The sequence below is a fragment of the Equus quagga genome, chromosome 22, assembly GCF_021613505.1.
Source record: "Equus quagga isolate Etosha38 chromosome 22, UCLA_HA_Equagga_1.0, whole genome shotgun sequence".
NCBI classification, from domain to species: Eukaryota; Metazoa; Chordata; class Mammalia; order Perissodactyla; family Equidae; genus Equus; species Equus quagga.
Window position 1 is genome coordinate 19,431,614 of NC_060288.1, and position 26,852 is coordinate 19,458,465.

General features: G+C 40.3%; 1 protein-coding gene across 12 annotated transcripts in view; it reads right to left on the bottom strand.

Moving 5' to 3' along the window:
* Nucleotides 1-26,852, bottom strand: part of MTUS1 (microtubule associated scaffold protein 1) — a 145,478-nt gene that overhangs the window by 97,868 nt on the left and 20,758 nt on the right. For 7 of the 12 annotated variants that reach the window (XM_046648581.1, XM_046648590.1, XM_046648588.1 and 4 more), the window contains exons 2-3: nt 7,223-7,307; nt 1,733-1,836 (exon numbers count right to left, since the gene is read on the bottom strand). The exons of 3 other annotated variants lie outside the window; for them this stretch is intronic. The gene's annotated coding sequence lies outside the window, so the exon portion shown is untranslated. The remainder of the gene's footprint in view (nt 1-1,732; nt 1,837-7,222; nt 7,308-26,852) is intronic. 2 more of the 12 variants (XM_046648582.1, XM_046648583.1) reach the window with 2 other exon arrangements.

Here is a 26,852-nt window from a genome sequence, read left to right on the forward strand (position 1 = left end):
TGAACTTCCCCTGGGACTGATTGCACATCTGATGGCTCCCCCCTACTCCCAGTGGTTCTTACTTGTCATAAGAGAGAAGGAGGCTAAATCTGACAACAGCCATTTCTTTTGGCTGGTTGACAGTGTAACCATTGGTCCTAATTTGCCTAGGACGGTCCCAGTTTATGTTGTCCCACCCTAATTAGTGATAATGCCCTTTTCATTTCCAGAAGGGTCCCTTATTGTTTCCATGGAACGTGATTACCAGACAGACCTCGGAGGCACAGCAAATGAACTCAAGACCAATGAAGCATTACGACATTAGCATTTCTCTTTTCCATGTTTTCATTCCCTATCTCAAACATTCCATTTCAAAGTTGGGGAAAAAAAAAGTTGGTGATTCTTAATAAAGTGGTACTCTGTTTAACATTTTTAGGAACTTCCAATAGAGTTACTATATGACACAGCAACTCTAAAGCATCTACTAAAGAGAAATGAAAACATATGTCCACACAAAAACTAGTCCTCAAATGTACATGATTCTTAATAGAAGCATTATTCAGGACAGTCAAAAAGTGGAACCAACCCAAATGTCCATTAACTGGTAAATAGATAAGAAAATGTTGTACACCCACACAACTGAATATATTCTTCAGCAACAGATAGGAATGGAGTATTGATACATGCTACAACATGGATATAAATGTTACAACTTAAAAACCATTATATTAAGTGAAAGAAGCCAGTCACAAGAGACTACATATTATGTGATACTAGGTACATGAAATGTCTAGAATAGGCAAATCTACAGAGACAGAAAGTAGATTAGTGGTTTTCTAGGGCTGAGAAAGAGTAGGAGGGAAGGGAATGAGGAGTGACTGCTAACTGGGATGGTGTTTCTTTTGAGGATAATGAAAATGTTCTAAAGATTACGGTGATGATTGCACAGTGCTGTAAATATACTGGAAACTACTGAATTGTATATTTTAAAAAACTCATTAAGAATAACACGAAAATTTTCAAATCTAAAGATTTTTGCACAGAACTAAAATTTGATTGTGCTTTTGGTCAAATTGAAATGCTTAAGAAAGGCCCAAATGTTCAAGCTAGGAATGCAAATAAATAATCCAGATATATATATATACACATTCACTTGAACTGACTTCTAATCCTGGTATTTAATGTCGTTCAGATGTCACAGTACGGAAGACACACAATATCCGTGAGCAAAAAAATGACACTCTGTAACCTTAAATTTATAAATTGAGCAGATCTCATTTTTCTATTTTGCAATCTTTTCTCTGTATTCGAACTTCAGGGACCCAAATTCAACCAGGATAATAGGAACGATGGAAGAACTAAAAGGATCAGTATCTCTACTAACAGCGCTCAGTGTGTTCCTGGCCACGGATCCTGAAATCAGCCTTTTCTCGGGGAAAGAAACAAGGCCACCATGTTTATCTCAACAGCATATATGTGTGCACATACAAGGGTGAGAGCATACACTCAAAAAGAGATCCTGAATCCTAAAGTAAGGGCTATATGATTTAAATACTCATGCAAAACATAAATCACAATTTTTTTCCACCACAGCTCTTTAGTTACTAAAGAAATCACTGAAGTAATAGTTTTTTGGCTAGCACCCTAATAAAATCTTTTATGAAACACAAATTATTTTTAATTCTTGGGTATGAAACATGTTCAAGCTAAATGTTTAAATCAAGAAGCACATTTATTCATTTTTTAGACTTACGTGTGTGGGGTATATTTTCAAAAAGCACTAAACATGCTACTCCTTTCTGTTTCCATGAAGGGCAATCCTCATTTAAGAGACTCCAGTATAAGGGAATCTGAGCACTGCGAACAGAAGCATTGAACATAAATCATGGAAGTCACTTGTCTACACAAACAGTCATTAGAGTCAATTGATGGAGCTTTACTTCCTTAGCTCCCTCTCCCAAAGCACACAAAAGATGACTTTAAAAAAAATCTGAAAAAAAAAAAAACACCAAAAACAACCTGATAAAAATGGAATAAAGTAAATGGTTCATATATCAAAGCACTTCAAGTTATTTTAAAATAAATGTATAATAGGATAAATTATACCACCCGTTTCATGTCATTCCATGTTTAGGCTGTTTCCGGTTTTCCTCCTTTATAAATAATTACACTCAACATCTTCATAATCTTTAACTACCTCTGATTATTTCCTTTGGAAAAATTTCCTGGAAATAAAAGCATTATGCAGTCAAAGGATATGATTTTTTTTTAAGGCTTTTTATATAGTTCACCAAATTGTTAAATGAAAAAAAAAAAAAGTAGGCTTCTTTATAACATATATGTTAATATGTGATAATAGATAGGACATGAGCTTTGCTTTTAAAGTTTATACATTTTGTTCAGCCTTGTCTCTCAAGCATTTTCCCATGTCATCGTAAACAAAAACATTTCTAACAGTTGTAAAATTCCACTAAAGTTACGGCTAAGTGTTCTAGACTTACAAGTCAGTAGCTTACAAAGAGTAATAGGAAAATAGAGAACCTATCAACCACTCGACTTTCACATAACTGGTTAGTACAACTGGGTTTACAATTTTTTTAATTCACAAAACAAATTCCAAACTTGGTAAGCAATGTTATCCAACAAATACATAAAAAATACATTCAGAAGAAATACTTAAGGAGAGTTTTGACATGGAATAAATTGACTAAGTCTTTTCTACATTTGTAGAACAGAGTCAAGAATTAGTGGGACAGATGTGGATACCCAAAAACTTCTAAAATTAAGCTGATCAGTTCCAGGATTAGTTGGGAGATCAACTTCACCATTCACTAAACAATAGCTTCAAGTTACCATCAATATGAAGATAAAGCCATGGAAAAAAAAGAGTTGATCCGCCTTCCCTCAGGAATTTCGTCAGAAAAGTTACAAGTTAGCCATTTTATCTTATGGCCAATTTCATTCCTCTCCTACCTTAGGAATAGTATCCAAGTTCCCACCACGAGCTACACTCACATTCTTTGAGGTCATCTTACAGGATCCAAGAACTAATGTCTTTATATTTCTATAACTGCAATGTAATTTGTAAGCCTTCAAAGTTAATACCTTGGGAACATTTTTTATTAAAACAAAAGCAAAGAGTTTAAAAAAAAAAAATAAGGTTGGAATAAATCATTCTCACCCGAAGGATTAATTTCTCAAGTTGTCTTTCAGGAGCATTATCTACCAGAACAAAGTAGAATATCAAGTTTCCTTTTTTAAGAGAGCCATTTGTGAAAATAAAGAGATCTTTTTCAGAGAACATTTGGACAGGAGAGAACAAATTCCCTACTTAAGATTTAAGAATATGATATGGTAGCTCCTCTTGAATAAAAAGATTAGCAAAATATGTATTTCTATAATGATTTGTAAGGTTAAAAATTGATAAATACGTACTAAAAGAAATGGTCAATGAAAAGAACTACCAGTGCAAGACTCGAGCTATTTCAACACCTTTGGCAAAAATAAGGTTACTTTCTAAATCTTAGTTTATGAAGAATGATTGTTTATTCCCCAAAGATAAAAAATTCCATTATTTCTTACAGTGAATAGATACACCTGGAAAGTTGAATCATCATTATATTCATATTAATTCGTGCTCAAGTGGTTAAGATTTGGCACTAGCACCCCTGCAGCCTGGGTTTGTTTCCCAGCCATGAAACCACATCACCCATCTGTCAGTTGTCACTGTGATGCTGAAAGCTATGCCATTAGTATTTCAAATATCAGCAAGGTCACCCACGGTGGACAGGTTTCAGCAGAGCTTCCAGACTAAGACAGACTAGGAAAAAGGACCTGGCCACCCACTTCTGAAAATATTCGCCATGAAAACCCCATGAATACCAGTGGAGCACTGTCTGATACAGCCCCTGAAGGTGAGACGACGGCGCAAAAAGACGCAGCAGGCTTCTGCTCTGCTGTCCACAGGGCACTAGGAGTCGGAATTGACTGGACAGCACTAACAACAACAATCGTATTAACACAGGAAGACATTTTAGAGATCCAATTCAAACTTCCTCATTTTACAAATAAGGAAAATATCTCTAAGAAGTCAACTACATGACGCAGCCAAATTAGTTGCTAGGAGCAGATTACTATTAGATTACACAGTTGTTGTGTGCCTTATTTACCAACTGAATCGTAAACTGGGTAGTCTTATACACCAGTATGTATCTTCTACCATCTTCCAAGTACCTGCAATGTCCAGCCCAATAGTGTGAACCTAATATAGCTACACTTGCTACCCGATATGATCATTATGACAAAGAATCTGTTTCCACAAGTCACATGTGAAAACTAGTTTCATTACTTTATAGCCACAGAGAATTTTAGTTTTACTCCTTATTTATATCAATATATGGCATAGTAGCCTTTTAAGATATGAATACAAATACAGTTATAATTTAGAGCTTACAAATCATGAAATCATGTCAGCCCTCTTAAAAGCTTTTAAGGACTCACAAATCACAAGAGTAGTTCAGCTCTCTAGGCTTTAAAACCCAAAATATTACCTGATCTTCAACTTACTTTAAAACAAAAGAGAAGACACATGCACAATATCTAAGCTACAAATTTTATTCTAAAGTCAAGAATTAGGCAGTTGAACAAAAAATCATCAGCATGTGTGATATATTCATAAATCTCTACCTCCTATTAAAACCATTCAAGGTAGCTAACAGTTTTACCCCCTAAGCCTCACCACAGTACTATTTTTCACAATTCAGGGTTAAATTCTTAAATTGGCTCTTGCAATCTACCTTTTACAAACTCAACCTCCTCCAGCACTGAGTTTAGTAAAGCACATCTCACCCCTAGGAACCAAGTACAAGCATACGTAGTAGTCAGTTTCCTAAGATCATAGCAATTTCCAGAGAAGCCACATAAACAGGAAGAAAGCTAGAATTGGTCTAACAGATTGCAAAATGAAGGCTACGGCAGTGCCACAACAGAGTTGGACTTGAAATAATTTAGAGAACAAGTATAAATCAACTGGGCCTCTTTGAAAAAATGTAGTCTGATTCAGGAGGCCTGGGGTTGGCCTGAGATTCTGCCTTCCTGTCCATCTCCCTGGTGGTGATCAAGCTTTCAGTCCATGGACCACCCCTGGAGCAGCAAGGATGTGGCAGAGGGCTTTGAGAAAAGAATGCCTATCTAGCCAACCAGATCAATACCACCAGTGGACTGTCAGAGCCAGTTACCTTCCCATCCAACTGTGCAACCTGTCACTCTAACTGGGGACAGACTTCCTCGCCTTTGAACCTTTAATTTATGCTTTTGCGCTTTCCTCCCAGAGAGCTAACACTCCGTCTAAAGAAAATAATTGGAGGGGCCGGCCTGGTGGCGTAGCAGTTAAGTGCACACGTTCCACTTCTCAGTGGCCCGGGGTTCGTCGTTTTGGATCCCGGGTGCGGACATGGCACCAACTGGCAAAAGCCATGCTGTGGTAGGTGTCCCATATATAAAGTAGAGGAAGATGGGCATGCATGTTAGCTCAGGGCCAGTCTTCCTCAGCAAAAAGAGGAGGATTGGCAGGAGTTAGCTCAGGGCTAATCTTCCTCAAAAAAAATAAATAAAATAAAGAATAGAAAATAATTGGAAATTTTTATAGTCATGAAGAATGTTGCTTGTAAATCCCACTTGAGTTTATTCCTTCCATGTGGAGGGAGTTCAGTTAGCAGAACATTCCTGCCCTTTTTCTGTCCTTTTACTCACTCCACCCAGGAGAAAGAAAGTGATTTAATAATGCATTCCATAAATTTAGGAAGAACTAGCTGGGCGAGGACTAGGGTGAGGTGAGGGTGGTATTTGCCTCAGGCACTAAACTTAAGACAGGATCCGTAACAGTGCCCTGCTGAGCCATACTGGAGCCTGAGGCAAAGGGAAAAGTCAGTAACACTGAGCCTGTCTTTATCTTAAAATTTTGATATCTTGTTCATCATGGATTTTTTACAGTAATTCTGGTTGTTTAAAATAATGCATTAAATACTATTTATCTTGATCACTGAAGTTTTTCTGGCACTCCTTAAATTCCTGAGGTGAGGTGAGTGCCTCACTCATGTTACCCTACTCCCAAGCCCTACTGCCCACAGAGAACACAAGGTCCACTCTGTTCCTACGGTGGAAAGAGGAGGGAAGCACGGTGGCATGGGTGAGGCCTGCCCCGTGTCTGCACTGCAGTGACTTGGTGGGTAAGTGTGTCTCTCAAATGCAGCTCTGGCCCTCAAACTAGTTTTCATCTATAATTTTAGATGAAATTCTATCATTATAGAATCTGTAATTACAATCCATCTAGAATTTCATCTATAATAATCTATCCACCTCACTCTTTCTCTTATTTCTCAAATGGTTCATAACCAGAGAGAGGAAGAAGGTAGGAAGACTATTCATTCGTAAGAGTTAACAACCAAGCCTGAACGTGTGCCGGCCACAGCCCCGGAGCGGAGTCCTGGAGCCAGGCCCCTGGAGAGCCAGGCAATTACCCTTCAGTTGTCGGATCATGGGGAGGTTCAAGGAACCCCCCAGAAAAGGCTGCATTGGCTGCAGCAACCCAAGGAAGCACCTGGGGCTTTGGGCAACCGCTTTTCACAAACCATCGCAGGAGAATGTCTAGTCTATATTTTAACAACCAGCGCAGCTCCCTGAACAGCAGTCTCAAAGGAAGAGAGCATCTCTTCATGTGCTTCTCGGCTATTTGTATATCTTCTTTAAAGAATGTCTATTCGAGTCCTTTGGCCATTTTTGAATTGATCTTTTTGTTATTGTTGTTGTTGAGTTAATCCACTTTTTAAAGTCACATGATTTAGGAGAATATTTTTCTCCTTTCTAAGAAGCATGACTGACTTAAAACAGTATGCTGGGGCCAGCCCGGTGGCGTAGTGGTTAAGTGTGCACGTTCTGCTTCGGTGGCCTGGGTTTTACAGGTTTGGATCCTGGGTGCGGACATGGTACTGCTTGGCAAGCCATCCTGTGGTAGGTGTCCCACATATAAAGTAGAGGAAGATGGGCATGGATGTTAGCTCAGGGCCAGTCTTCCTCAGCAAAAAGAGGAAGATTGGCAGTAGTTAGCTCAGGGCTAATCTTCCTCACAAAAAAACAAACAAAAAAAAAAACAGTACGCTGGGGCAGGCACATTTTTAAACTCCTGTTATGGGTTGAACTGTGTCTCCCAAAAAGATCTGTTGGAGTCGTAACCTGCAGTACTTACCAATGTGACTTTATTGGAAACAGGGTCTTCACAGATGTAATCAGGTTAAGGTCAGGTCATTAGGGCAGGCCTTAATCCTAATGTCCTAAGAAGAAACACAGAGAGAGAAAAATGCCACATAAAGACAGAGAGACACAAAGGGAGAAGACAGCCATGTGAACACAGAGGCTGAGACTGGAGGTATGCTGACAAGCCAATGGACATGCAGGGCTACCAAGGGCTAGGGAGAGACAGGGACGCATCCTCCCCTGGAAGCTTCAGAGGGAGTACAGCCCGGCTGCCAGCCTGGCGTCAGACTTCCAGCTTTCAGAACTGTGAGAATACACTTCTGTTGCTTTAAGCCACCCAGTTTGGGGAGCTTTGTTACAAACTAGCACAACTGCCTTCAGAGAAAATTAGCGCATTGTTCAAGTCCTTTTATGGATTGCTTGTTTGGAATTCAGACAAAGTTTCCATTATTAAAAAAACACACATAAACAATTGTTAGATTCCTAAAGAGCCTATAGATAACATTCTAACCCATAATAAAGCATAACTATTAGCCAGTAGTACTGCTATTTCCCCCAGAATTATGGGAAATACAGCCAGCATTGCACAGGGGGCTGTAAACGTCAGAAACACACATTCTTTGCCACAGCCTCTAGATAAAGAAATCTTTTCTCCTCTCTCTACTCGGCAAAGTGGAGACAGCAATCACCCTTCACCCAAGCACTCAAAGACACTGATTTCTTGCTCTGTGTTACCCAGACGGTGAGAGGGTCTCTGTCCCCGAGCCCCTCCCCTACGCCTGCACCCTAGCTGTGCAGGCAGTAACAAGCAAGATTCCATTCCCTTCAGATTTTTCTCCTCCTATTTGCAAAGGCAGCCCATTTCAAGGATGAGTAGCATGGAGAACAATCATTTAAGGTGAAGATCTTGGTGTAAATCCAAAAGCATCTTTACGTTGGGAGAAGCCTACCTAAGTAGCAGCTAACACTTCAAATGCTTAGCATTATTAGAAACAATGGAAAGAGATTTACCTTTTTATTATAAATAAGATAGTTAGTATGCAACCTTTAACACTAGAGGGGTAAAGACCTTGGAGCATCAATACTTGCTCCTATATGCCTCAGGATAGGCTCAGTTTTGCTACAAAAATAAATAACTCCAAACTTCAGTGGCTTAACGCAAATATCCAGGCATGTGGGCAGGGAGCTCTGTTCATATCCATGGTCAACCAGGGACCCAGGCTGCCTGAGGCTTCATCGCAACAAAAACTCCCACGGATCACCTGACTCTGGGAAAGGACCACAGCAAAGCATCCGCTCACTCTTAAAGCTCCTGTCTAGAAGCAACACACATCACTTCTGCTCACATTTCACCAAAGCAGGCTGCAGGACAACACTCAGTCTCAGGAAAGCTGGGAATTACAATCTTAACCATTTGTCCAAGAATGGGAGAACTGGAAATATTTGTGTAAAGTATTAAGATAGTAAGGGACGAATTTATTTCCATTACAGATTAATTATGTCAACATTCAGTATATGATACATCATACCAAATTTGGACCTTCACTAAAATCTGACGCTGTAGTGTCACCACAGTTCCTCTGCCCAAATTATACCATTCCAGCCAAGATCATATGTCAAGGATTAACTGCTTTCAGGAAAGAAAGAAGAAAAAAAGATGAGAAATAAGTGAAAGCTTCTGTCTGTCACCAATATCTGATTGTTCTCAAAACATAAAGTGGTTTGAATGACCAGTACGTGTGGCAGAGACGGGCTGGTCACCAAAACCATTTCCCTTTTTTTCTGGTACACAGTCAGACAATATTTTCCCACCTCTCTTGCAGGTAAATGCCATATGTTCTAGCCAACAGAATCTGAGCAGACATCATATGTACCACTTCTAGGCCTGGACCATAAAACTCACATATGATCCTTCATATTCTGTCCCATCTGCGTTGACACAGATGAATAAAGAAAAACAAGTGTTGAAATGTGTTAAAGATGGTGGAAGCACAGGATGGAAGAAGCCTGGATCCCAGAATCACTGCTTAGAAGATTACTGCCCACCAAGAAGGCATTTGACAAGATCCAACAGCCATTTATGATAAAAACTCTGAACAAAATGGGCATAGAAGGAAACTACCTCAACATAATAAAGGCCATATACGACAAACCCATAGCCAACATCATACTCAATGGGCAAAAACTGAACCCCATCCCCCTGAAAAGAGGAATGAGACAAGGATGCCCTCTATCACCACTCTTATTTAACATAGTACTGGAGGTCCTGGCCAGAGCAATCAGGCAAGAAAAAAGAATAAAAGGAATCCAAATAGGGAGGGAAGAAGTGAAACTCTCGCTGTTTGCAGACGACATGATCTTATATATAGAAAACACCAAAGAATCCATTGGAAAACTGTTAGAAGTAATCAACAACTACAGCAAAGTTGCAGGGTATAAAATCAATTTGCATAAATCAGTAGCATTTCTATACTCCAGTAATGAACCAACAGAAAAAGAACTCAAGAATACAATACCATTCACAATCGCAACAAAAAGAATAAAATACCTTGGGGTAAATTTAACTAAGGAAGTGAAGGACCTATATAATGAAAATTACAAGGCCTTTCTGAGAGAAGTGGATGACGACATAAGGAGATGGAAAGACATTCCATGTACATGGATTGGAAGAATAAACATAGTTAAAATGTCCGTTCTACCTAAAGCAATCTACAGATTCAATGCCATCCCAATCAGAATCCCAATGACATTCTTTACAGAATTAGAACAAAGAATCCTAAAATTCATATGGGGCAACAAAAGACCCCAAATTTCTAAAGCAATCCTGAGAAAAAAGAACAAAACGGGAGGCATCACAATCCCTGACTTCAAAACATACTACAAAGCTACAGTAATCAAAACAGCATGGTACTGGTACAAAAACAGATGCACAGATCAATGGAACAGAATTGAAAGCCCAGAAATAAAACCACACATCTATGGACAGCTTATCTTTGACAAAGGAGCTGAGGGCATACAATGGAGAAAAGAAAGTCTTTTCAACAAATGGTGCTGGGAAAACTGGAAAGCCACATGTAAAAGAATGAAAATTGACCATTCTTTTTCACCATTCACCAAAATAAACTCAAAATGGATCAAAGACCTAAAGGTGAGACCTGAAACCATAAGGCTTCTGGAAGAAAATGTAGGCAGTACACTCTTTGACATCAGTATTAAAAGGATCTTTTCGGACACCATGCCTTCTCAGAGAAGGGAAACAATAGAAAGAATAAACAAATGGGACTTCATCAGATTAAAGAGCTTCTTCAAGGCAAATGAAAACAGGATTGAAACAAAAAAACAACCCACTAACTGGGAAAAAATATTTGCAAGTCATATATCTGACAAAGGCTTAATATCCATAATATATAAAGAACTCTCGCAACTCAACAACAAAACATCAAACAACCCAATCAAAAAATGGGCTGGAGACATGAACAGACATTTCTCCAAAGAAGATATACTGATGGCCAATAGGCACATGAAAAGATGCTCATCATCGCTGATCATCAGGGAAATGCAAATCAAAACTACACTAAGATATCACCTTACACCCGTTAGAATGACAAAAATATCTAAAACTAACAGCAACAAATGTTGGAGAGGTTGCAGAGAAAAAGGAACCCTCATATACTGCTGGTGGGAATGCAAACTGGTACAGCCACTATGGAAAACAGTATGGAGATTCCTCAAAAAATTAAAAATAGAACTACCATACGATCCAGCCATCCCACTACTGGGTATTTATCCAAAGAGCTTGAAGTCAGCAATCCCAAAAGTGCTACGCACCCCAATGTTTATTGCAGCACTGTTTACAATAGCCAAGACGTGGAAGCAACCTAAATGTCCAGCAACAGACAAATGGATAAAGAAGATGTGGTACATATATACAATGGAATACTACTCAGCTGCAAAACAGAACAAAATCGTTCCATTTGCAATAACATGGATGGACCTTGAGAGAATTATGTTAAGTGAAATAAGCCAGCGAGAGAAAGATAATCTGTGTATGACTCCACTCATATGAGGAATTTAAAATTATGGACTAAGAACAGTTTAGTGGATACCAGGGGAAAGGTGGGGTGGGGGTTGGGCACAAAGGGTGAAGTGGTGCACCCACAACATGACTGACAAACATTAATGTACAATTGAAATTTCACAAGATTGTAACCTATCAATAACTCAACAAAAAAAAAAAAAGAAGAAGATTACTCCCCACCAATCAGAAATACCCATTCTGGACTTCAAGTGAGCAAGAATTAAATCGGAATTACATTTGAGCCTGATTATTTTTAAGGTTTTTGTTTTTTTTTTTTTTTTTGAGAGGGGCAGGAGGGAGCAAATTACATTCTTAAATAATACCCTATTTTGAAAGAAGGGAGTAATAATTAAAAACTGTCATTTTAGTCACCTTTTGTCAAAATAAAAGATTTTATAATCAGCACCTGCTGAATATGAAAAACATCATATAATCTACCAATTCTCGGGGACACAAATAGGGTAGCTGATTCCATTTGCTCTGTGCTCTTACCCACTGAGAATGCTCAGACATCCAAGCTAATAGCATCGAAAAACAGCCAGAAAAAAAAGGTAATGTCTATGGACTTGCATTTGTATGGAAGGAACTTCTACCCACCAAACGACAGTTTAGGATGACACATCATCTACTCACTGAACAACCTCTCTGTTCCATTATCTTCCTTCAATCCTCCTAAGTGTGCTTCTTCCAAGAAATCTTTACACTTAATCTAGTCCAAGGGTCAGCTGACTATTGTAACTTTCGTAAAAGGCCAAATAGTAAGTATGTTAGGGTTTGGAGTCCATAAAGTCTTTGGTGCATTTATTCAACTTAGCTGTCGTGGAACAGCAGCAGATACGGGCAACACGTAAGTGAATGAGTGTGGCCACGTCCCAGTGAGACAACTTACAAAAACAGGCAGGGGGCCAGGTCTGACCCTCGGGCCAGAGCTTTCTCCCTCCCGAACTAGTCCTTTCTCTAATGCACCAGCACTAGCTGTCATGTGCACTACACCATCATTAAAAGATAGATACTTCTTGCGACTTCATTTTAATTTCTTGACTCAGTGAGGTTAACCAGTGCAAGGACTAGGATAGTCTCAACTCTCTGGATACAATTAATATTTATCTTGATAAAAACTTCCATTTACAGAGGCCAGCCTGGTGGCGTAGCTGTTAAGTTCACACATTCCGCTTCGGCAGCCCGGGGTTCGCCGATTTGGATCCCAGGCGTGGACCTATGCACTGCTCGTCAAGCCATGTTGTGGCAGACGTCCCACATACAAAATAGAGGAAGATGGGCACAGATGTTAGCTCAGGGCCAATCTTCCTCAGCAAAAAGAGGAGGATTGGCAGCAGATGTTAGCGCAGGGCTAATGTTCCTCAAAAAACAAAAAAATACCCACTTACAAAATCAGGTATCACCGGGCTCCTAAATTACCTAATAACAAACATGAAAAATATCACCAAAAATTGGCTCTGGTTTTCATAAATCCTCCCCATCAATTCTCATATAAATTATCATATGATAAAGTTATCATATAGTATAAATTAAGAAATCTCCATACTAGTATTAGTTTACTTTTGTGAAAAATAAAAAGCCTAGTTAATTGTGACTTTAGAGGTCTTTTAAGAATAGTTGACACTGGGTGCCCACTGAGTGAATTTTTGTCAACGAGTTTGGTATAGATGTCGAAGACCACAAAACTGAAAGCACATTTTATTAGCAAAAACAAATCTTATCAGTATGTGTGCAATTTTAAGGACAAGATCAGACACTTGGCAACTAATGGGTAGTTAAATCTCCGCAGAGTGCCACATACAAGTACAGCCAGTACACAAGTAACGCCATCCTTGATTAGACACTGGAGACAGGGGAAAATGTATCGGTCGCATCCATCCCCAAGTCCACACGCAAGTCTCACTGCTCCATTAATCTCTTCCTGCTGCTCCAGGCTTTTCTGGGCTCCTGTGCCTCCAAATGCCCTAACTTCCATCTTGTAGCAGCCACTAGCAAGTGCTTACCCATCTCTCACCCTGCCCTTCTTCCCTGCTAGCAGAAACCTGAGTTTGTACAGGTGTCCACTCCTCCACCCCCGCCACCATGTAATCTAAGAAAAGATGCCCTCCTAGCTCAGGGGTAAACTCTGATTGGTCTAAGCCAATCACAGAGGTCCTGATTTTCCACGGAGTCTAGGAATAGATGACCCAGGTCCTTAAGACTTACTGTGTTTGTAAGAATACGTTTTCATATCTCAGTTTAGAATGTCAACGGGTATAAAGCTAACATAACAAAAATCAAAAGAACAGACTCCAACTTAGGCTCAAAGTTTCAACAAAATCTTTCCATTTGAAATTCAAACTGCTATGAAGGATTCAAATGTCAAATTTAGCCTTGAGGATGATGGTAATGTAGTGAATGCAATGCGCATAACATAGTCATACAAAAGTCACACAGAGTTATGATAAAAATGCGTACGAACGGGGCCGGCCTGGTGGCGCAGCAGTTAAGTGCTCACGGTCTGCTTCGGCAGCCCAGGGTTCACCGGTTTAGATCCCGGGTGTGGACATGGCACCACTTGGCAAAAGCCACGCTGTGGTAGGCGTCCCACATATAAAGTAGAGGAAGATGGGCAGGATGTTAGCTCAGGGCCAGTCTTCACATATAAAGTAGAAGAAGATGGGCAGGATGTTAGCTCAGGGCCAGTCTTCCTCAGCAAAAAGAGGAGGATTGGCAGCAGTTCAGCATTACCAAGAACATTTCATTCTGTAACTTAAAATGGACAGGGAGACCTCTTCCCAAACTTTCCAAGACACAAAGGTCAACTTCAATACAGCATGCTGCAGGAGTATTTACTCTTTCCCAAATTTGAAGTCATCACAATCAATTTTTTAAACATTTAATTTGTTTACTTGCATGGAAAAAAATTAGAACAAGAAACAAAAAAAAAATCCAATGTTTTATGACACAAACCTCAATATTTGAAGGCAGAAATGACTTCCTAGAGCACAAGAAGGTCAAACAAGGTCATAGAGAACATACCATAGCATGCGAGGCAGTTCACCCAAAGAACCCCAGGAATCAGCCACACAAACAGAAGGTGGAGAGAGGTAGGGCCTCGTGGCAGGGGGATGGCTTTTAATTCTCTATGAGGATCCACCAGACACCCCCTCCCCACAGGTATCCGCCAACACCCTGTACACTCAGACAACTACCCCCACTCAGGAAAAAGCTGTGTAATCTGAAAAGAAATTGGTAAGACACTCCACATCTAGAGCTGCTAGACCCAGAGGAGGCTGGGGTATGGGGGTGCAAACAGGGAAATTAGTGGATTTCTACATACTGAACAATGGCACTACCAGCCCACTGTCTGTGCTCAGCTCCGCAACAAGCTTATAATCACTAGGCTTATAGCCCCCAGGTGAAAGCTGAGAAAATCATTCTCTGCAGAAACTAAATTAAGTCCAGAGAAAAGACCTACAGACACTGACACTGAGAGGTCCCACACTATCACGCAGCCCATTGGTTGGCAAACGCTGCCTCCAACACAAAGCTTCCTTAGCTTATAGCAGCTCAATCTTAAAAAGGAAGCCAATCAACCTGATATTTGAGGACATTCTCTAACACAGAAAAAGAAAAAGAAAAAAAAAATTCTGAGGAAGCTGAAGCAATGCAGGAAAGGGGGAAAAATTAGAAAATCTATAATTAATATCCGAATGATCTTTTAATGACTATGCTAAAAAAATTCTGGAGGTGAAAAAAGGACATACAAAAGACCAGACATCAGAATGACAGTTTTACTAGATTAAAGGTAAAAGACAAGAAGCAACATCTTCAAATTTCTGGAGAAAAGTATTTCCAAGTTGGAATTCCAACCCTCCAGACCTTGAATCAAATGAGGTGTGGAAAAAGAGAGATTTTAAGTGCCGAAAGATCAAACTTACCTCTCCTTCCATGCTTTCTCAGGAATCTGAGAGCATGAACGCTACCAAGTCAGGAATTAAACCAAGCGGGAATGTCATCAGGAAGCAGGGAACCCAAGAGGAGAAAGGAAAAAGGAATCCCCCAGGAACGCCTGGGTGATGGCCGTGTCCCACCCCTCCATGGCACACAGCCCACATGGCAGCAGGAAGTCAGAGGTCCAATAAGGATGTCTCCAGGGAAAACACAGAACTAATGAACACTGGGAAGTTTTAGGCAGTTGAAAAATTGAACTGAGAGAAAAACTGAACTTTAGAGGATGTGAGCTGTTTCTGCCAGATACGCAAAGAAAACAAAGTAAACAGAAAAGAAACAAACAGTTGCACAAGGAGGAAACATCATCAGAGTCCACCGCTTGGGTCACAGAGACAATATTTACAGACCTATTTTTATTTAAAATATGGACATAAATAAAAACATAGTGAACAGAGAGGAAAAGTGATTGCCTGTGAGAACAGAGTGGGCTGCTCTTTCAGAGAATCCTTTTAGCACTACTTGTGGACTTAAACTCTGAGCCTATGATAAAAACTAAAGAATCATCTTAAAGACTATTTTGTACCTTTACTGTCTATCCTGCTTTCTTCTTCCATTAAGAATCATCTTACCAAATGAGGCTGCTGTCTTAGTCCTTTTTAAACCGTAAACGGCTTAGCTCTCCTCGGGCTGAGCTTTAGGAAAAGCCGATTGAGAATACCGACGGGGCTCCACAAAGAAACTAACGAACTGGAGTTGCAAGTGGCCTTTTTCTGCATTTAGAACTAGTGACTTACTCAGCCGCTGCTCAATACGATTAATGCTGGTTGGCTACCGGAACTTGCTCATTTTAAGCCAATATTCATGCTTCAACGTGCAGCAGTGGAAAGCTGCTAACTGTAGCCACTTTCAGGGATATCTAAGGACCATCAAGGTCAAATGTCAAATTCTGCTCTAATTATATGTCAAAGCTAAGAGGCTGTCTTGTAAAACACATCCTAAGATCAGAAACATTAAAATGTGAAAACATGTCTTAGAAATGATGAACTATGGTAATTTATTAAAACAAAGCTCAACATTTCAAAGTTACTGACTCTCAGGGTTAGAAGAGACCTTAAAAATGATCCATGGAATCTTAACGCTAATCCGACATTTCAATCCTCTTAGACTGTAATCAACCAAATCTTTGCCCACTCCAGAGAACTACCATGGCCCTAGGCAGTGCCTACTTCCCCTGTCTAGACACTCTTGTCTAAAGTCATAAAGCACATTATAGCATTCGGGATTCAAGGTCTAGCCACAGGAGGCAGAAAACTTCAAATAAGTGGCAAAAAAAAACAAGACAAAAGCTTATTTCTCTCTCATTCGAAAGTCTGCATAGTTGTCCAGGATTAAGGGACCCAGCAGTCAGGAACCCAGGCTCCACCCTTCTCACTCTTCTGCTGTGCATGACCTCAACCTACGGCCCAAAACAGCACTCTCTGTGTTTCATTGAACAGGGCCAGAAGAAGGATGAAGAGGTAACAAGTATGGAAGCGACCTCCATAGATCACCACACTTACACAGGTGGCCATCACTTAACCACACCGCCACCCCTGCCCACAAGGCAGGCTGGGAATGGACCCCAACACAGGCTACCAGGACCCAGCTACAAATTCTATAACACAAAAGAGGGGGAAAAATGGGGACTGAGGGACAAATAGCCTTCTCTGCCACACTTACCACAGACCCAATGCCCCAAATCCAAAGACCACTCCTCTTCACTAACAAGAGAATAGGTTTGTACTCAGCCTCCATGATTACCGATTTACATTTTAATAGAGGTTTTCTAGAAATCAGGATGCCTTAAACTCAGATCCACTCTGAGAGTATCTTGCTAGACTCAGGGGAGAAGATCTTTGATGGTCCTTTCATAGTTACGACACAGAGGTAACAGTTATGATAACTATGGTGGTGGGCTTGCAGACCCTAAGGAAAGCTCACGGATCACTCTGAACCATTCTGATGTAACAGAAAAATTCAATGTCTTTACATAAAGATGGTCCATCAAGCTCATTTGCAGTGTAGTTTTGCCTTTCAATGAATAAAATTCCTTGAATGGTTCACTGCTTAAGTGTGACTAAAGGCAGTTGTGCTCTTGGATCTTGGACTAAAATTTGTATTCAATCTAAAATCGTAGAGTAAAACCAGAAAATGAATACAATTAGGGATACCATCTGAAGCGTGTCTTGATGTCCACCATGTGCTGGCATTGCTAGGTTCTGGGGCTGCTGTACGCTGGATTAGGGGCATTTGTGTAGGAAGTGAGGCATAACAACAAGATAAGTGCCTTCCTAGAGAAAAGATCCACACACAAGTAATGAACAAACCATAACGGAGAAGGGATATATGGCTGCCAAGGGAAGTCTGGTAAAATATCAAGTAGAAATGGAAAGACAGGAAAGGCGGCCAGAAGGAATCACCTTGGCTCTGAGGTGTGAAGGGAATGGAATGATCGGCAACAGCAAGCAGCTCAAAACGGCTGCGGGTGGGATAAAGGGCAGCCGTCGGTTAAGCTCAAGAGTTTGCATTCTATTCTGGGAACAGTGTGAGCCTGCCAAAGCTCTTAAGATGGATCCTAACACTTTGGTTTGGCTGACGTGTGGAAGATGTCCCAGTGAGGAAAGACCGACGGCAGGAAATTGTCGGGATGGATCTAACACAGCGGCCCAAGACGGAAAGGAAACGAAAAGCCAGACGAAGCTTCAAAGGCTCGTCTCTATTATCTGCACCGAGTAGCAGAGAGCTTGGCACACATAAATGCCCAAGACAGGGCTCTTGGAAAAAAACGCTACTTTAAAAGACTATTTCACTTATATTAATATTTTAAGAAGGAAGCTACAGCAGCTAGCACACAAAGCTGCATAAATAATCACATACTAAGTAGAAACAAAAAAGGATTTAAGCTTTTAGTATAAACTGTAAGAGTTTTATAATATTCTCTCTTTTCTTTAAATAAGCGAACACATGAGTTTTCAATATTAATTCTGGGTGCACTTGGTGCTGAACAGTTTTTTACCCACACCAAGCAACAAATGAACAAAGAATAAATAAGAGGCCTAGGTTAAAATGAACGATTTATTAAGCACAGAGACAGATACTATTCAGTTTAATCACCCAAGAAAAAGCAATCCACTTCTTTCTAAAACACACAAACTTAAGAGTTTTTAAGTGAAAATATTACTCAACGATGAATGCTATCAGAGAAATTTTGTTGATGCCATGATAAAACAAAAGTATCTCAACAAAAATATATCGCCCTTTTCCCCTTCTACTCCCAAAACGACATGAGATTTGTATTTAAAATGTCTTTAAGATTCTACATTTCACTAATTAGAATATTTTTACAGAAATCATCAAGTATTTCCATTTCTTTTCTTTTTTTTTTGAGGAAGATTAGCCCTGAGTTAACATCTGCTGCCAATCCTCCTCTTTTTGCTGAGGAAGACTGGCCCTGAGCTAACACCCATGCCCATCTTCCTCTACTTTATGTGTGGGACGCCTGCCTCAGCATGGCTTGCCAAATGGTACCATGTCTGCACCTGGGATCTGAACCAGCGAACCCCGGGCCACTGAATTGGAATGTGGGAACTTAACCACTGCGCCACTGGGCCAGCCCCTAATCAAGTATCTCCAAGTGTCCTAAAACTAGATAGAAGCCCCCTACCCTACCCCGCAAAAAACCAGTTACAAGACCATCAACAGGTAACAGAGGGTGGTGGTGACCAGATGGCATTCCAAAGTACTCAGAACTGATATAAATCACATCAGAAAAATAAAAGAATCATCCAAAGGAAAAGAAGTATTTTTACACTAATAAAGATTAAACAACTGATACTCTGTTTAGACCTCATAGGTAAAGAAAGCTGGGTCTTTTTTCTAAGTCTATGGTTGCACTTCAGTGAGAGTTGGCATCCTAAAACTTATTCTGCTAATAATACAGTATAGTCAGTCTTTCTGAGATAATTCACACTGTGCAATTAAAAGCGTCCTGGGGGTAGAGAGAAGGAGGCCCCAGCTAATAATGACAAGGACACCACCACTGAAGAAGAGCTCCTAGCTGAAGTCTGCTTGAGGACTCAACACAAGCCAATTAACTGACCTACTGAGGTTCAAGAATTTTGATTCCTGGCCTTAATTCCAAAAATACACTTTCATTCCAAGATTTTTCTGGCTTAAGAATTTCCTAAAACTTCAAAACCAGGGTGCAGAAGACCCCACACATTCACAAACTCTTAAAACTGCATTCCTGAAAGCTTAGTCAGTAATTTTACGAAGTAAAATGTTTTAACATTTTCCCTTTACAGATAACTGTTTCAGGACATCTTACATTCTTTAAACATATCATAAAACAGCATAAATAACAAAGTTGTGTTCCCCTGATCCTCGCATCCTGTTGCTAAGATAGTGCGAAAGTCAAACTGCCAGGTTAAACAAGCTCAGAGCATTTTAAATCATAAATATTCAAGGAGTTCTAGTTTTCTTCCACCTCTCCCTCCCACTCTGCCTCATTCACTTACTCTGTTTACACACACACACACACACACATGTGTGTGCACACATGCACTCAGAACCGCCACCAGAATCACAAGGCAAAGTTGGCCAAATGAACAAGGATCTAGGCACATCAGATGATACAGTAAACTAAAGTATTTATGGAATAATTTCCCACCACACTCTTTGCTATTTTAAGTGTACCCATAAAATGACCACAGCCAGCTGTAACAATATATAAAATTTGTACATGTTGCCTAAGGAGAGTTTATGTATTTGACAACTTAAGCCCAAAACACAGCACCACATCTAACTCTTTTCCTCTCCAAAAAGTAGGTAAGAGCATATTCACACTTGTTCGTAATAATCTTTGCATTTTCACACATTCTAGAATTTATCCTGAAGTAGGGATATTTCACTATGATAAATATCACAGGATGTAAACAGATGAAAAATTTCTAAGATTTAAAAAGCAGCTTTTAAAAAGAGTCACTTCTAAAACTTAACTCCAGTGTTTCTGCTTAATTTGAATGCCCCAAATCAACTATAACAAGGCAACTTACATTCCTCAGAAATCAAAATCGACAGCTGTGAAAGTAAGCAAGCAATGTCTTACAGTTATTTGTCAAAAAAAAAAAAAAATCTCTTGGTTGCACCTTAGAGATTGTCTTTTTCACACAGCAATGCAGAAACTACAACCAGACAAAAAGCAGTGCAACAGACCGCACAATGAACCCTCTCAGGAGACCACGGTTATTCAAAGACCAGCTTGGCCTTGCAGCACTAATTTGGCTGAGTGTAATGACTTTCTTTTTTTTCCCCTCCCAAACTAAAGAATTTTCCTTGGACTCTCTGCCAACAAAACATCACAGACTTTTCTGAGTCTTACAGGGAAAAAACCTATATGCAGATGGTTGTTGGTTATACTGTACGCCACTTACATTAAAACTCAAAAAAATGAAAAGTTCTGTAAAGTAAGCAACTTACTGGTCTATCTAGACCATCTCAGAAAACAGAAGGGACTTTTGCTTGTCAGATTAAATCAGCATTCACTGTTGCTGGGTGACTGCTTCTAGATTAAAGAAACCAGAATATTCCAGTGACTTGGATAATAAAAAAGAAAAAAAAAAGGTTTTGAAGGAAAGATGTTAAGTATGCATCTACATCTTAATAGGAACTCAGATTTAAGATACAAACTTTATTAATCTATCTACAATTTTACTTCTCATTTCCTATACTAATAAATTCTTAGGCGTTTCGTGGTCCCCCCCACCACCCCACTGCCCCGTCCCGTTCTTGAGGAAGATTAGCCCTGAGCTAACATCTGCTGCCAATCCTCCTCTTTTTGCTGAGGAAGACTGGTCCTGAGCTAACATCCGTGCCCATCTTCCTCCATTTTATGTGGGACACCTGCCACAGCATGGCTTGCCAAGTGGTGCTAGGTCCGAACCCGGGATTCAAACCGGCAAACCCCAGGCCACCAAAGTGGAACACTCAAACTTAACCACTGTGCCACAAGGCCGGCTCCCGTATTTCTTAAACTTAGGAAGTTCTGAGTACTCAGAAATTCTCCAACTAATAATATATATTATGTGTAAAGGAAAGTTCTAGAAAGATATGTACCATACCATTACAATGGTTCACCACCACCCTCTCAAGTTGAGGGGGGAGTAGCTGGGATCGTCACATTATAAATTTGCTTCATACATTTCTAGCATTACTTAAATACTTATAATTACTTTCAGAATCCTATTTAAATACCAAAATATTACAGATATATTTATACTCCAATGGAATAAAACATTCGTTATGGATTGTACATTTTTGATCAACATTTCCTTCACAGAAATAAAAGATGTGGAAAACATTTATTCAGAATCTTGGGCCAGCATATCTGCTCTTTGCAGCATGAATTACTACTGTCAGCAAAGCTGTTACTTTACAAAATAGTCAACCTAGTCCCTAAATGAACGTCTTCCAAATTCCAATGACAGATTGCCCAACACAGACACCTGAAATGCGCGCCAAGAAGTCTTGCAGGCAGGCAGTCTGCACATGAAGTCAAACACCACAACAGATGAACGTCTCTTGAAATAAAACACTACTCTCATTAACAAAACACTACTCTTACTAACAACAATAATTTCACTATTCTCTTGTAAACATTCATGGAAGAGGGATTAGCTAACACTGATGCTTAGAGTATCACTTTCCAGTCGAGTATTTGAGTTTATTTGACCCAAACTACTTCTTCCACATGTGAGAAAACTGTAGTCTAGAGAGAATAAGTTACGATTTCTAGTAGTGCCTCTATCCGGTAACTCTAGGAGGCCTCATTCACACCACATTCTACGGAAAAGAAACCCCAGGGGTACTATTTGCATTAAAGATGACAGTAACGGTGCCCCTAGAATTGTGCAAGGTAGCTGCCCTGATGCCTTCCAGCTTCATACAACTATTTAGAGACCAAACCAGGATTAGAAACTCTTATCTACAGCCCCTTTGGCTCACCACAATCTTGCCTCATAAAAGCATGGGGGGGGGGGAGAAAGCAAAATTTAGTGTTGCATTTAGGATAAAATCCCAATTTTTATCCTCTTTAATACCATGCATTTAAGCACTTTAGGTGAAATGGCATGAGTACCACAGACTAATCCTGCGTTAAGAACATCAAGTATACTAAAAAGAAAGCCTGCAGGAACTAGAGACAAGCCTAGAGAACAAAGCACCTTTAAAAGATAGTAAAGATGTCTTACACCAATGTAACATATTAAATGAACAGTCTGTGTCCCAAAGCTACGTGCAAAAATGAGAGAAAATCCCTCGCTTGTATTATCTAAACCTGAACCCTTATTGTTTTCAATCTCCCACTGACCAAACCACAAAGGAGATAAATAAAGGGATTCATAATTCCGACTGTCATGTTCATCTGTTAAAGCAAAATTATCTGGTTCTGCTTCCCAGTAGAAGCAGCCAGCTTCATCTGTATTGATATCCTAACAAGGAAGCACTTTTGGCTACAGTTGCTGATGTCAATTAAGATAAGAAACCAGTACATTCAGTATGTACTCTACTGCATCTCAAAACAGATTAAATTTTTCTACAAAGAGAAACTAGGCCAAAAACTAAACACCATGTGTTCAACCTTTTTTGTAACCCAGTATCACTCAATGATAAAGAAGATCTAGGCACTCCGTCAAAACCTTTCAGATCATTTTTCAGTAAAGAACCAGAGTAGTTCTTCCAATTTCTGAAACTGCCCAACCACCCATGATTCATCCCAAAGAAACAAAGAGATAAGAGGTAGGAGACACAAAATGGACACAGGTCTGTGAAAAAGTCAAGGCACAGGAACTTTGTGAAGATTATATGACAAGATTATACGATTCTCCACATAAGAGAATCACAGAGAGATTAAACCTCCAAAGACACGTTCATAAGGAAGAGAAACTACCTACTAGGAACTAAATCCTCTTTCCAGTTTCCTAAGCATGTGCAACAAACACACACACCCCTTTTACCTCCTTCTACCTACTTGATTTGAAAAGTTAACTTAGGCTGAGAAACTATTTCTCTTTATTCCCGGAAACACCAGTGAGGATCCAAGAGAAATAAAGGCTAGGAACACAAAGACTAGGAACCAGATCCTAAGGAAAAAAGTAATGAATTAAACATCACTTGAAATTAATGTCTCTGAACCCAATTTTTAAAATATTTTGGGTTGTCTCAGATAGCCAAACCCAAGTGCAGCAGCGGGGGAAGAGTCTACAAGAATCCTGCTAGCCACACAGTCATCAGGGACAGCCTGGAGATGCTCTGGGGTGGCTGGAAGCAAGTCAGAAAGCCCAGTGTCGGCATCACCTTACCAACCCCACGGTAAGATGCTGCACGCACTTTCCTGTAGCACCAAAACCCAGCAGGGACTTCCCGGGAAGAGCTCTCTCACATCTCATCACTTCTGTTTCTGTCAACCAGCACGCAGACATCACACCTGCGACACCTGTATCAACAGCCAGCGTTTCCAAGGTGGGACCCACCTAGCAGGTAAGCGGGACTCAGATGCAAAACTGCCCCTTCCGAAGCCCAGGCTCTCAGCCATCCTGCAGCCCATGCGCACACACTTCCTCCATCAGCTCCATTCACCTCACTACACAGCCTTTGGTTATACTGCTGGACCAGGCAGCCCACAACTTACAAGCAGGTTATCTTCCAAAGTTCATATGGAAATTTGTTTTAACTCAAAACTAATTTTCCTAGAGCAATGCTATTAATGATTATCAGGTTCCCAGGTTGGCTTCCAAACTGAAGCCCATTTAATCCACAATATAATTACTATTGGTTCAGAAAGACCTACCTAGCAGCCCTTAACATGTATTAAGACCAAGAAGCTGAACACAAGTTAGGGCATTATTTCAATGGGAAAAAAAAATGCATTCCAAGTTGGAAAAGAGGATCAAAGAAGTTACTTTTTCTGCTTGGCCATCACCATCTCCTGTCTCAAGAGTCAGAAGAGGATACAGGCTGGGGAAAAAAAACGGAGGAAGTTTTCTCCCTCTCTGTAACACAGAAAGAAATGATAAGGGAGGGAATCTCATTCTCTATCCTGTCTGCTCCTCCTTCTCCCTTTATGATCCCTAATAGGACATAAGGCCTCAGGCCTCCCTGACTCCAATCAGACAGGTGGAGATGCCTGCCTGGTCCATGTGTATGGGAGCCCACAGTCAACTTGAAAACCCCAAGAGCAAATCTCGACTTCAAAAGGTGAAACCTGTAATTTTTCAATATCTTCCACCAAAACAGAGCAAACTTTCCTCCCCACTTTCAACCCAATCTTCTTAAGAATAAAGACATACATACATACATACTTACAAAAGAGTTAATATATAGGACTATGAAATGAAGCCAAGGAACAGAACATGTAATTCCAAAGGTAAGGCCATGTGAGCAAAGGACTTGAAGCGACATTTCCCCAAAGCAGATATGCAAGTGGCCAATAAGCGCATGAAGAGATGCTCTTCATTAGCCTTTTGGAAAACGCACATCAACATTATGAGATACCATGCCACACCCATCAGCACACCTATTATCAAAATGCTGGCGAGGATGTAAAGAAATTAGAACCCGCTTGCATTGTTGGCAGGAATGCAAAATAGTACAGCAGCTGTGGAAAACAATTTGGAGGTTCCTCAAAAAGTTAAACATGTAATTACCACATGATCTCACATTCCAGTCCTAGGTATATACCCAAAAGGATCAAAGCAGGAACTTGAACAGATATTTGTACACCCGTGTTGACAGCAGCAGTATTCATAGTAACCAAAAAGTGGAAACAACTCAAGTGTCCACTGATAGAGAAGGAATAGACGAAACGTAGTACACAGACGCAATGGAATCTTACTCAGCCATAAAAAGGAATGACATTCTGATACATGCTACGAATAGATGAACTTTGAAAACACGCTAAATGAAATAAACGAGACACCAAAGGACAAATATGGTATGATTCCTCTTACACGAACAGGCAAATTCACAGAGACAGAAAGAAGAATACAGGTTATCAGGAGCGGGTGGGAAAGCTAAATGGAAAATTATTCTTTAATGAGTTCAAAGTCTCTGGGATGACGAAAAATTGTGGAACTAGACAGTGGTGACGGTTACACAACACTGTCAATGTACTTAATGCCACTGAATTGTAGACTTAAAAAAATCACTAAAATGGTAAGCTTTATGTTATACATATTTTACCACAGGGAAAAAAAAAAAAAACGTACTACCACAAACTAGAAGAGCCAGAGCTAAGGGTTTACCTTCATTGCTACCTCAACTTTCCCAATCTACAGAACAGGGGAAAATTACTACACCATGTCTCTTAGACCTTCGGGCTGCCTCAGGAATATCTGAGATCTCGAATGTTAAATCCACAAACGGAAAGGGTCTACACTACAACGCTCATCCCACACTGACCACTGGGGCACTACACAGCTGCCAGGCAGACGCTCTTCTGAGCTCGACAGTCACAGAGAAAGAACCCATTTGTACATAGATACTTTAAGTTCACAAGTTTTGTGTTAAAAATCTTCATTGAAATTCTCCCTTTGCCAACGTAAGAGTCATAAAACAGATAAGTTATTTCAGAGAAGACTAAAATTGTGATAGTAACCAGGGCACGTTGGCAGACAAAGATTTTGAGATGAGGTTCTGTAAGAGGAAGGCACTAGGACGAACAACTGGACCCACGGCCAATGGACACTGGGCAGATCCCTGGAGAGCTCAGGTGTAGACTCCAGGTGAAGCAGCCTGGCCAAGTGAGGTGACTCCAGCTAGAGCCTAAAACTCGAAGTGAGCACAAGACACACAACCCAACACTGTATCACCCAACTTAGGACAGGCTCCTAGGCAGGCATTTCAGAGTGAAATCGAGGTGCGTATGTTCCTGCCAGGCCCCCAAACCATTCAGCACCAGTGTCGGTATTATTTCCAGACAAAGGCTGATGCCACTGCCTCTACACGGAACAGTCCCACTCAAGGCTCACTTAATAAGAAACTCCTCATCCAGGGTTAAATAAATCTCAACTTGATTGCATGGTTCCAAGAATAAGAGCTGTCTAATATACTTCCTTGTATTTACAGAAGTCTCGGGCACAATGCTTACATAAAGGAAGCATTCCATAAATGCTGGCTGCAAACCAGATTTTCTTAGCTATCCACTAAACATCACTCATAGGTGAGGGGTCAAAATAAGTGGTAAACAACTATTTTAATATCTAAATACAAATATAAAAAAATAGATCCGTGTCATATTCCACCAACCCACTCCTCTTTAACACCTAATTGTAATCGCCCTTTTGGAAGTAACTTCAACAGTGATAAAAGTCGATCTTATGTAATCTTGTTTTAAATGGAAACCTTTGAGTGTGGGCTCAGTTCACAACTCCCTTTCTCTGAGACCAGCCTCTTTTACTCACTGAGGTGGGCTCCACTATACGGACTAGCCCTGGTGTAGACACCTGCCTCAAATGGGGTCTGATTTCCGCTCCCCCAACATCTGGATTTGAAACAGCTGGTCAGGCACAGTGTG